This window comes from Penaeus vannamei, chromosome 20 (genome assembly GCF_042767895.1).
Source record: "Penaeus vannamei isolate JL-2024 chromosome 20, ASM4276789v1, whole genome shotgun sequence".
Lineage (NCBI taxonomy): Eukaryota > Metazoa > Arthropoda > Malacostraca > Decapoda > Penaeidae > Penaeus > Penaeus vannamei.
Window position 1 is genome coordinate 3,127,386 of NC_091568.1, and position 10,000 is coordinate 3,137,385.

The 10,000-nt window shown below is 47.1% G+C and overlaps 1 protein-coding gene across 3 annotated transcripts in view; it reads left to right on the forward strand.

Moving 5' to 3' along the window:
* LOC113828469 (glyoxal reductase) overlaps positions 1 to 10,000 on the forward strand; it is a 38,271-nt gene that overhangs the window by 1,273 nt on the left and 26,998 nt on the right. The gene's annotated exons all lie outside the window — the stretch shown is intronic.

The window sequence follows — 10,000 nt, forward strand, 5'->3', positions numbered from 1 at the left end:
GTCTATAGGCCTACATTGACCATTAAAAAAAATTCTCTAAAATCCAAAACTAATCATACAGCCATTCTGATTTCATATCTGAATAGAACAATTCTTCTACTATCATAAGTCAACCATATTTTTTTGGTGAATATTTTTCGAAAACGACCATTTGGACACCCTACGTAATAATAATAGAGTTGATGGTAATTTTCTATATTACCTTCGCCTCTTCGATATCGACGATTTTGGTATCGTTGGATTCCTCTCACTCTGTACAATCCAAATATGTAGGTTTTATTGCGCAGAGACCCACTGTTAGCGGCAAACTTGGCCCCGATAGCGGGGGCGACGATGTCGGAGCGGCGGACGTAATATAGAAAATTACCCTAATAATATAACCCACAGTGAAAATAACCATGGGTATTCACATGACTTTCCACTGAAGGGGGCTGCGCACCCTGCGACCCCCCCAGGGGGGGCTGCCGCCCCCCAACCCCCGCCGAGGAAACAAAATATCTACCACATATTCACGGCAGGATAGAGCGCACACGAACTAGATGCGGAGCCGATAACTAACCCTACCATAACCTAGTAGGAGCACCCTACACACTCGGTCACCGCGGCGGTTATTTCGGTTAGGATTTCGAAAATCGTGGTTCCAGGGGACGGGAAACTCGACCTTGAGGCCATCGGCGTAACATCGAGAGAGGCGCAAAACCCGCCGACGAGGGCGCTCTTCTGTTCATGGTATACCCCGTTCATCGTGATTATACTACAATCGTCTCTGTATACAATGCTGACTATGTCAAGGTTAGTATGCTGATTCAGTGGGAATGTTACGAGGTAACTGTAATACGTTCGCCGCTCCGAGATCGACGATAATTTTGTAACGCTCTAGCCTGCCGGGAATACAGGGTGGAGGTTTTGTTTCCTCGGCGGGGGTTGGGGGGCAGGGCCCCCCAGGGGGGGTCGCAGGGGGAAATCATGTGAATAGCCATGTTTATTTTCGCAGTTTGTTATATTATTAGTGTTATTTAACCCGCATTTTCCCTGGAACCTTCCATGCCCTCCCTTGCTATCAGGGCCAAGTTTGTCGCTAACGGGGGGTTTCCGCGCAATAAAAAACTATATATTTGCAATGTGGACAGTGAGAGGAATCCAACGATACCATCGTCAATATCGGAAAGGCGAAGGTAATATAGAAAATTACCTTGATTAAGTAAAATAGTTACAAAGGTAAAATTGTTACTTTACAAAGTTATCATTTAAGTGACATACAATAGGGTATGGTAGACATAATATCTGGATATATGACACTTTGGTTTACATAATTAATTGTTAACATTCTCACGAAGCTGTCTGCCTGATTGACGCTAGTCAGGAAGCAGGTGCCGATGCCTCGTAGATGTAAAGATGTTGCGTGCGAATTTTCCTGTTAAGGATTTTCTCCGGAGGGAATCTGCAGTTGGTTTAGCGCATTCGTGTATGAGGTGTAGTTTGACGCAAGAATGATACTTAATGCTCTTTTCTGAAGTTTTTCTAATCTTATTTTTTCAAGGGACGAATGCCAGACAGGTGCTGCATATTCATAAATTGGTCGAGGGAAAGTCGTCCATATGCAGAAGAGGTCTTCTTGGGATGCACCGAAGGATTTTAATTTAGTAAACATAAACTTTCTTCCGCACTTTGAAATCAGTTTCTTGGTGTTGGCGAACCACTTTAGATCGTCACTGATAACTATTCAGAATAGATTCACCTTTTTTGGCCCGAGTTAAGAGTTCCTCACCTATTTTCAGAGTACTACCACAGTCGGATAATTTGTTAAATTTAAATTTAGTTTCTGTGCATTTTTTGGTGTTGACAGACATTTTATTAGGTGAAGCCCACTCTGACACTTCTGTGAGGGCGTCTTGTAATAAGGTGCCGTGCCCTGGTTGGTGTGCGAATGCAAGTGTCATGTCGTCCACACATTTGTAGATCTTCACGTGCGGAACTTTGTCCTCATTTACCATTACCAGGAACATTAATGGGCCGAGGGACCGTTCCTTGAGAGACACCGCAGAGAAGATCAATTTCATCGGATATTTGGTTGTTTGCCAGAGTCCTCTGGGAGTGAAGGTTGATGAAGGAAGAAATCCATTTCACCCAGCCCTCGTGGAACCACAGAAAATTATTTTCTTAATTAAGTTGGTGTGATTGATGAGATCAAATGCTTTCGATGGTGACGGTGGTGACCTCGAGTCACTTGTCTGCATTTGAAATGATATAATTGATCAAGTCAACTAGGTAGTGGACAGTGGAGCTACCCTTGATGTTTCCAAATTGGCGATGATCTAATTTTGGTGCGAATGTTTTCCACAATTCCTTAGCAATTATTCTCTCGAGTATTTTGCGTTTTGTGTTAATGATATGGGCCTAAGGTCATCGAGAGAATTAGGTGGATTTGTTTTGGGAATTGCGACTGTGATAGCACGCTTCCACATAGACGCCTGGTACTATAATGAGGAGATCAAAGAGGTCAACCACAGAGTCAGCATATGCAGAAAGAAACTTCCGACGGCAAAGAACTCCCGACAACCTAGCCCTCTTCAGGGAAGCGGTTGCAGATGCCAAGGAAACTGCCAACAGAGTAAGGCAGGAAAAATGGCTGGAATGGTGTCAGTCCTTCGGTCACCAGACCAGCCTTACAGAGTTGTGGAATGCTGGTCAGGCGAGCGACAAGCTGCCAAGCCCTGGAATGCATGCATCATAACAGTCAGAAGCGCACAGGCTGGTGCTCGAGTTCTCAGCTAGAATCAGCAACAACCTGCCTCCTGTGCTGATGGGATCTCCCACCCCATCATCTCGCACTAGGACTTGAAGGGGAGCTTGCATTTTTGAAGCTCATCAACAAATCCTGGCAAACTGCCACGCTGGCCCAGAGCTGGAAACAAGCCATAATAGTTCCCATCCCAAAACCAGAGGAGCCAGGCAAGTACCGTCCCATCTCCTCAGCTGTCTGGGCAAAACAGCTGATATGATACTAAACAGGCTCCGCAGGAAAATGGGACCCCCTCATGAACACCTGCACGGGTTCACAAGGGGTTCAAGGGCTTACCTGGACCTCTAGGCTCCAGGTTTTTTTTGTTGTTGCTTTCGTGGGAGCTAAAGAGAGCGATTTGACACCCCCACGGCGAGCTCGACGATCTGGCCCTTGTGCTGATAACTTTGGGTGTTATCGTGCACTACCTTACTTTGAGGTTAGTGATTATAATTGTAAGCCTGAAATGCTACCGTTTTAATCACCTGAAACACACATGCACACACGAGCAGCGTTGCAGCCGCTGTGGTGACTCCGTTCACTTCTTTGCCACCTGCAGCAAAGAGATCAAATGCTGCAATTGTGGGGGGCAGCACGTCGCTGTCAGCGGATCTTGCCCTACACGCAAAGAAATCATCAAGAAAAAAATACAAACACTCAAACAAAACAAAAACACAACATACGCAACAGTCACACAACCCTTACAAACAAGCACACCTACCACAAGACAGCCAAACACGATTGCCTGAGGAACCACTCTGCCGCCTGCACACTTCCCCCAAACAAACACCTTCACACCAAACAACAACCCACATACAACGCCAAGAAATTCGCGAACATAGTCCCTATCATGCTACAAAGAAACGGTTTCCCCAGCATTGTGATTCCTGAGGAAATCTTCGAAGACCAAAACCTATACATACCTAAGATTCACACACAAACAAACACTCACACCGAGCTCAGAGAGGCGATCATGACATCCACACAGCCCTCTACCTCACATACACGTACCCCTACAGCCACTACCACAACGAGCACATAAAGAAACCGCACAAAAGAAAACTACACTTGATACTTCTGACAACAAACGCAAACATACCTCACCACCAGACATGCACACCAAAGACAAAAAAGACCCTGAGCTCTCGGCTCCCGTGGCTCGTCATGTTCATGATGACACCATCCTGTCGGATTCCGACAATAGCGAGAGCCTCGAGATCGATGTCGGTCTCGAGGAAGGCCCCGGTGCCTCCTCACTGACTGTTCCCCCCGAGGGAACAGGTCCTGTTCTCCCTGTCAGGGGAACTCTCGGGAGACGAGGAAGTATCGGGAATTGGTCCGCCGATTCCCGAGAATTCCGAGTCTCCCAGTCTCAGGAATACCTTCCTGACCTTGACGAGCCCTCGACGGGTGCTCGTTCCCGTCGTTAACGGGAGCAACAAACACCACACAAGGTGAGACCACAACATCTGGACTCACCATGAGCGGCGTGCTGACAATCGTGTAAACGAATGTAATATCATTTTTCAATATACGTAACATCTTTTACGACTTCCTCGAACGGGAAAGTCCTGACGTGGTTCTTTTAAATTCCACCTCTATTACTAACTCCTATGCTATCAAACACTTCGGCTACACGTCGACAGTCACGAAACGGCTGATTCGTAGGGTCCTGCATCCTCGTCAAATCCACCCTTCCTTTCGAATTAATTTCACCCCCATTCATCCATCCAGACTTTATGGCTGTAAAACTATTCGCCCAGAAGGGCCCTATAATGATTGCCACGGCCTATATCAGACCAAATTCAAACTTGCCACTTTCAGATTTCAATAAATTATTTAGCTATAATAATTTTCCAGTCTTCTTCGCCGGAGATGTCAACGCATCACACATATCACTACACCACACAACCACGAACGCACACGGCAGACAGCTCTTGTCTATTTTCAACACAAAAAGACTACATTACATAGGACCCGACTTCCACACCACAATCAGGGCTAGGGGAAAAGGCAGACCTGGTCTCGTGTTCGGGAACAGGGCCGCCCTCTCCTACCACACACACATACAACCAGGTCAGAACATCGGTTCTGACCACATAACCGTGATCATAAAACTTTCCACCTTACCTATACATAACAAAGAAATGCCATCCTTCCGGTATAAGAAAGCAGACTGGAACGATTTTAAATCTTATCTTTCAGATCAAAATTTCGACTTTAACCTTGACAGAGAAAATGCTCTCGAAATAGATAGGCACTGGCATCATCTCTTTGCTTGGATTTCAGTCGCAATGCTCCGGTCCGTCCCACGTGAGCGTTATAAAATACGTAAATCATTCCATCCAAGCGAGAGAACCAAGCGTCTCCTGACCTGCTACAGGAATCGTTTTCTCCAAAATATTCAGAATTTACACCGAGTTCGGTGGGACCTCACTATCCTCAGGAACCATGTCATAGATAGTTTTGATAATGACCGCAAAATTCATTGGCAAAACTTAATTAAACAGAATCGATGCGAGTTCGCAATCCACGGGAATTTTGGCAAAAGATTAAACAATTAAAAGGCAGTAACTTCCCTCCCTTCAGTCACCTCCTCAAGGACAACATTCAAGTTTCAGAACCCGTGGATGTTATCAAAAATTTTCGTGATCACTGGCAAACTGTATTCTATCCTCATGAACCACACCCCCTTTTTAATTAACATCTTCAATCCATCAACACCTGGAGCCAAGAACACAGGATAGAAACAGAGCCAGAGCCAATTATCCACATGGATAGGCTGGACGACACATGCGAACTCCGTGCTCCCATCTTGCTGGAGGAGATTAAACAAATAATAAAGAGGTTTCCTCGTAAGGCTCCGGGCTCCTCTCAGATCGGACGTGACGCACTCCTTCATCTTCCTAACAACATTTTACGAACTATGACGCACCTGTACAATACCTCTCTTGCTTCTGGCTACTTTTCTGCCCCCTTTAAGACTGCTATCGTGGCCCTCATACCTAAGCCAAACAAAGACCTCACTGACCCCAAGAATTACCGCCCAATTAGTTTACTAGAGACATTAGGCAAAATTTTTGAAAGTCATTAATTCCCGACTAAGGCGGTATCTTGACGACCATGACCTTTCTTCCAAACAATTTGGCTTTCGCTCTCACCGCTCGACAACTGACGCACTGAACCTATTGACTAACTACTGTCTTAACAACAAAGACAGACGACTTAAGACGGTCCTCGTGACCAAAGACGTGGAGCGAGCCTTCGACACGGTCTGGCATGCTGGCTTCAAGTACAAAATCTGCACTAAATTCAATTTTCCCTCGTGCGCCAAGAAGCTACAAAGCAGTTTCTTGGATGACCGTAAATTAAAGCTTAAATATAAAGGCAAAGTTTCTACTACAATCAATATGCACGCAGGTGTACCTCAAGGCAGCATAATCAGCCCAACACTATACATATACACTAATGACCTCCTCGACCCACATTCCCTAATTCTCTGACATTACTTTACGCTGACGACTGCACGCAATTAGCCAGATACGATTCGCTCGCTGGTGTCGTCCGACGAATCAACGACGAGCTTGACACCGTCTCTCGATGGGAGCACAAATGGCTTATCAAAACTAACACGACAAAAATAATAGTCCTCTTTATAAACCCAAGACACATTCCTCCTTACAAGCCAATATACCTAAACTCTTTCGACAGACTACAAGCACCTCTTCAAATAACACACTCTTGCACCGTTCTCGGTGTCACTTTTGACACCATGTTTAGATTTCATTATCATACCTCATCGAAAGCCGCATTGGCTAGAAAGACCTTACAATCGCTTTATCGATTCACTCGCCGCACAAACAAACAGACACAAGCTACAGATCGTCCTGAACAAAGCACTTCGCTGGGTCTACAGCGTGGCGTGGGACGGCTTTGTGTCGCCAGCACGATTACACGAGAGGGCAGCGGTGCTCCCGCTGAACCTCGTGTGGCGATGGATGATTTGTAAACAGCTCGACAAACTCCGTGCATGGAGCCCCGACTGGATAGAGCGCAACAACGCCTTCTTCCAGGGACGGAGGAGCGGGATAGGCCGTGATCTCTTTTCTCTGGACTGGTCTGAGGAGATTGAGCCAGCTTTCTGAGCTTAGCAGCGCCTTCTTTTCCTTTGTGCACTTTCACTTCATTCTATCTTTCTCGCCCTCCCCTCTCATGTTCTATTTGTTTGTCATTATTTTAACATTTTAGGGCATGGTTTTAACTCCCCCGAGAAGTGGCCAGCCACGCTGTGTGCAAGGGAGCCCCCCGAGGCCCGCCACATCACGATGTGACGAGCCCCGGGAGGTCCTCGGCTCGGCTTATTTCTCCTGTTTTGTGTTTGTTTGTTTTTAGTGTTCATTTTACATTCACTTTGATTTTATTTACTCGTTTAATCACTGTTTTCAATGGATGTAGTTGTTTTTTTACACTAGATTTATTTGTGTTTTAAGTTCTTTTGTTTTGTTTTGGTGTTTTAAGTTCTTTTAAGTTTTAGTTTAAGTCCGTTCCCGTTCTCCAACGGAACTTTTAACCTCCCCAGTAAACAACTACCCTCCGGTAAACCCTATCCCCCTTTTAATTAACTTCCCCTTCAACCCCTTTCTCTGTGTGCCGGTATCTTCGACCACATCTCCCACCTCATTTCCCTCACATCGCGTAAGCGTCCCGCATCCTAATCCTTACCCTCATCTCACTGGTTCCGGATTGCCGACACGTGGCATCTGCCGCTCGTACCTGTGCCATGACCGCGGCTCCTTTGTCGGAAGGAGTGCCAACGCGCGAGCCGGGGAGGAGGTGCCACGGCCAGTGATGATAATCCACCCGTGATGTGACCGCCCGAGCACATCTCCCCGGAAGCCCCGCCGCCGACAGAGAGAAATCTCTGATCGCCGCAGGCGGGGGAGATAGACTCGTTGCGGTTGCATCCGCTTTCATCCTCGCAGTCTCGAGGTTAGCCGAGGGCACCACCGTTGCCATGGGCGATAAGTCCGTGCACGGTGGAGCCGCAGATGGCGCCTGGCAGGCTGCCATCCTACCCCCTCCTCCCCCGTTAGCCGAGCGCAACCCGCAGCCCGGGCATGGCCACCCTTGCAGGCGTGGAGCTGGCCCGCCAGCTCCACGCCGGACGGAAGAAACATGCCATGGCTGCGGCGAGCACAGACGGCGCGGGGCCTCCCCTTGCCAGCCTTTTCCGACTCCAGCCATCTATCCCCCATCTATTACCCCGTACACTGGGTCAAGCCCCGGCTCTTTCTCTCTTACTAAATCATCCTTTCTATCCCCTCCTTATCCTTCCCCCCCCCCTTCTCTCTCGATTTCGATTTCGATCGATTCGGGTTTTCGATTTCGGGGTAAGATCACAGCCCACAACATATCCACACTCCTAAGCTCAATAAGCACTACATCCTCTGTGGTTGTCTTCCTAGTCTTGAAGAAGGCTTTTGAACTGGCAAGTCCCCTTGCCATTCAGGAGACCCTAATCCATAAACGAATCGAAGGTAGACTCTTGGCCTGGATATCTGACTATTTTAAAGACAGAACAACAAATGTCAGATTTCAGGGTAACCTATCTCAGCAGATGCCACTTGAGAATGGAACGTTTCAGGGTGGGGTTCTTCGTCCTGCTCTGTTCAATACCTCCTGTCCAATATACACAACATTCACCTGCAAGAGGGATGCAAGATCATCTCTGATTCAGTTGATCTGGCAATCATGGCCTCTGGCAACCACTGCCTAAATAGAGCACAGTGCTGTCTGAATAGTGTTATAGGACTGGTCTAAAAATCTCGGCAGCAAAATCAAGAGCTATGGCACTGAGAATCAATGTCAAAAACAAAAAACCCACTGTTCAGGCATGGATCTGGAATGGGTGAAGGAGTACCTATACCTTGCCGTATGGATAGGCCACACACTCACGAGAGAGGAACATGTACCAGGAGGGCGACAGAACACACATTAACCACACGCTGGAACGCTGTACAATTCGCCGCTGTTGGGAAGAAGTCACTTTCAAAAAGGAGAACCAATACCTGCTCGACCGAACCAGGGAAAGACTGTCAGTCATGAAAGTAATGACCGGGAGACACATAGAAGCGGGACACAAAGTACTAAGATCATTCTATGTGCATGCTGTCCGTCCTATAGTTGACTACGCTTCTGTCGCCCTCATTGCTTCCAGCACAACACTAAAAGAAAAACTGGAAACCGTACAAAATGAAGCAGCCAGGATCATTCTGGGTGCCCCCAGATGGACAAAGGTCATCAATCTCCTCATGGAGACCGATTTACCGTCCCTAGACACCTGAATTGATTTAATGGCAGCTCAATTCCTTTCCAAAGTCTTGCAGGCACCCCGAAACTCATACTCAAGACAGAGAATACTCAGACGCCTACAGGAAGACTATCAGCTGTTTGCAGACAACTCTTGGCTCACACACACAGCCAGCTCAAAGAAACACTGCTTGCCAACGGCATGGACTCCCCTCACCCTGACTAGAAAAAACTCACGCCGTAGGCAAACAATTTGATCGAATTCTCAGTCCTAAACCTGTCAAAGAGAAAAGATCAATACTCTATGCCAAGCCTAAAGGCACAAGTACAATGGGTCATTGTTCAAATAACTCCTCCAGGGAACAGAACCTACTACACGGATAGATCCGTGGATCCCGTAAACCACACTGCAGGGATACCACAACATCCATTAGGGTCACAGACAATGCCTCATTGCTCCAAGCTGAAACAGTCGCGTTCATGGAAGCCCTGGCACATGCGTCCCTAAGGGATGAACACGTGGTCATATATACAGACTCTAGAGCAACTATTGACAGTCTACAGCATAGCATGCCTCAAGACATCTACCTTCTGACATCTGTACTTACCATAGCCCAAAGAATCCTTGGTCAGGGTAGAAGAATCATCATAAACTGGGTCGCAAGCCACATAGGTATCCAAGGGAATGAGATAGCTGAGAGACTAGCCGAAAAGGGCAGGGGTATGCCCCCAACCTCCATGATTGTTAAACCAAGCCAAAGGAGACTGAGCCAAACCTCTAAAGCTACAGCGTGTGCAGTTCTCCAGGGCGCACACAGAGAAAATACTACAAATTCGCTCGCTGCCGTGGTACTCAGATGCCACAGGCTATGAACCACTGGCCCTTCCGCCAATTATAAAAAGAGGTAC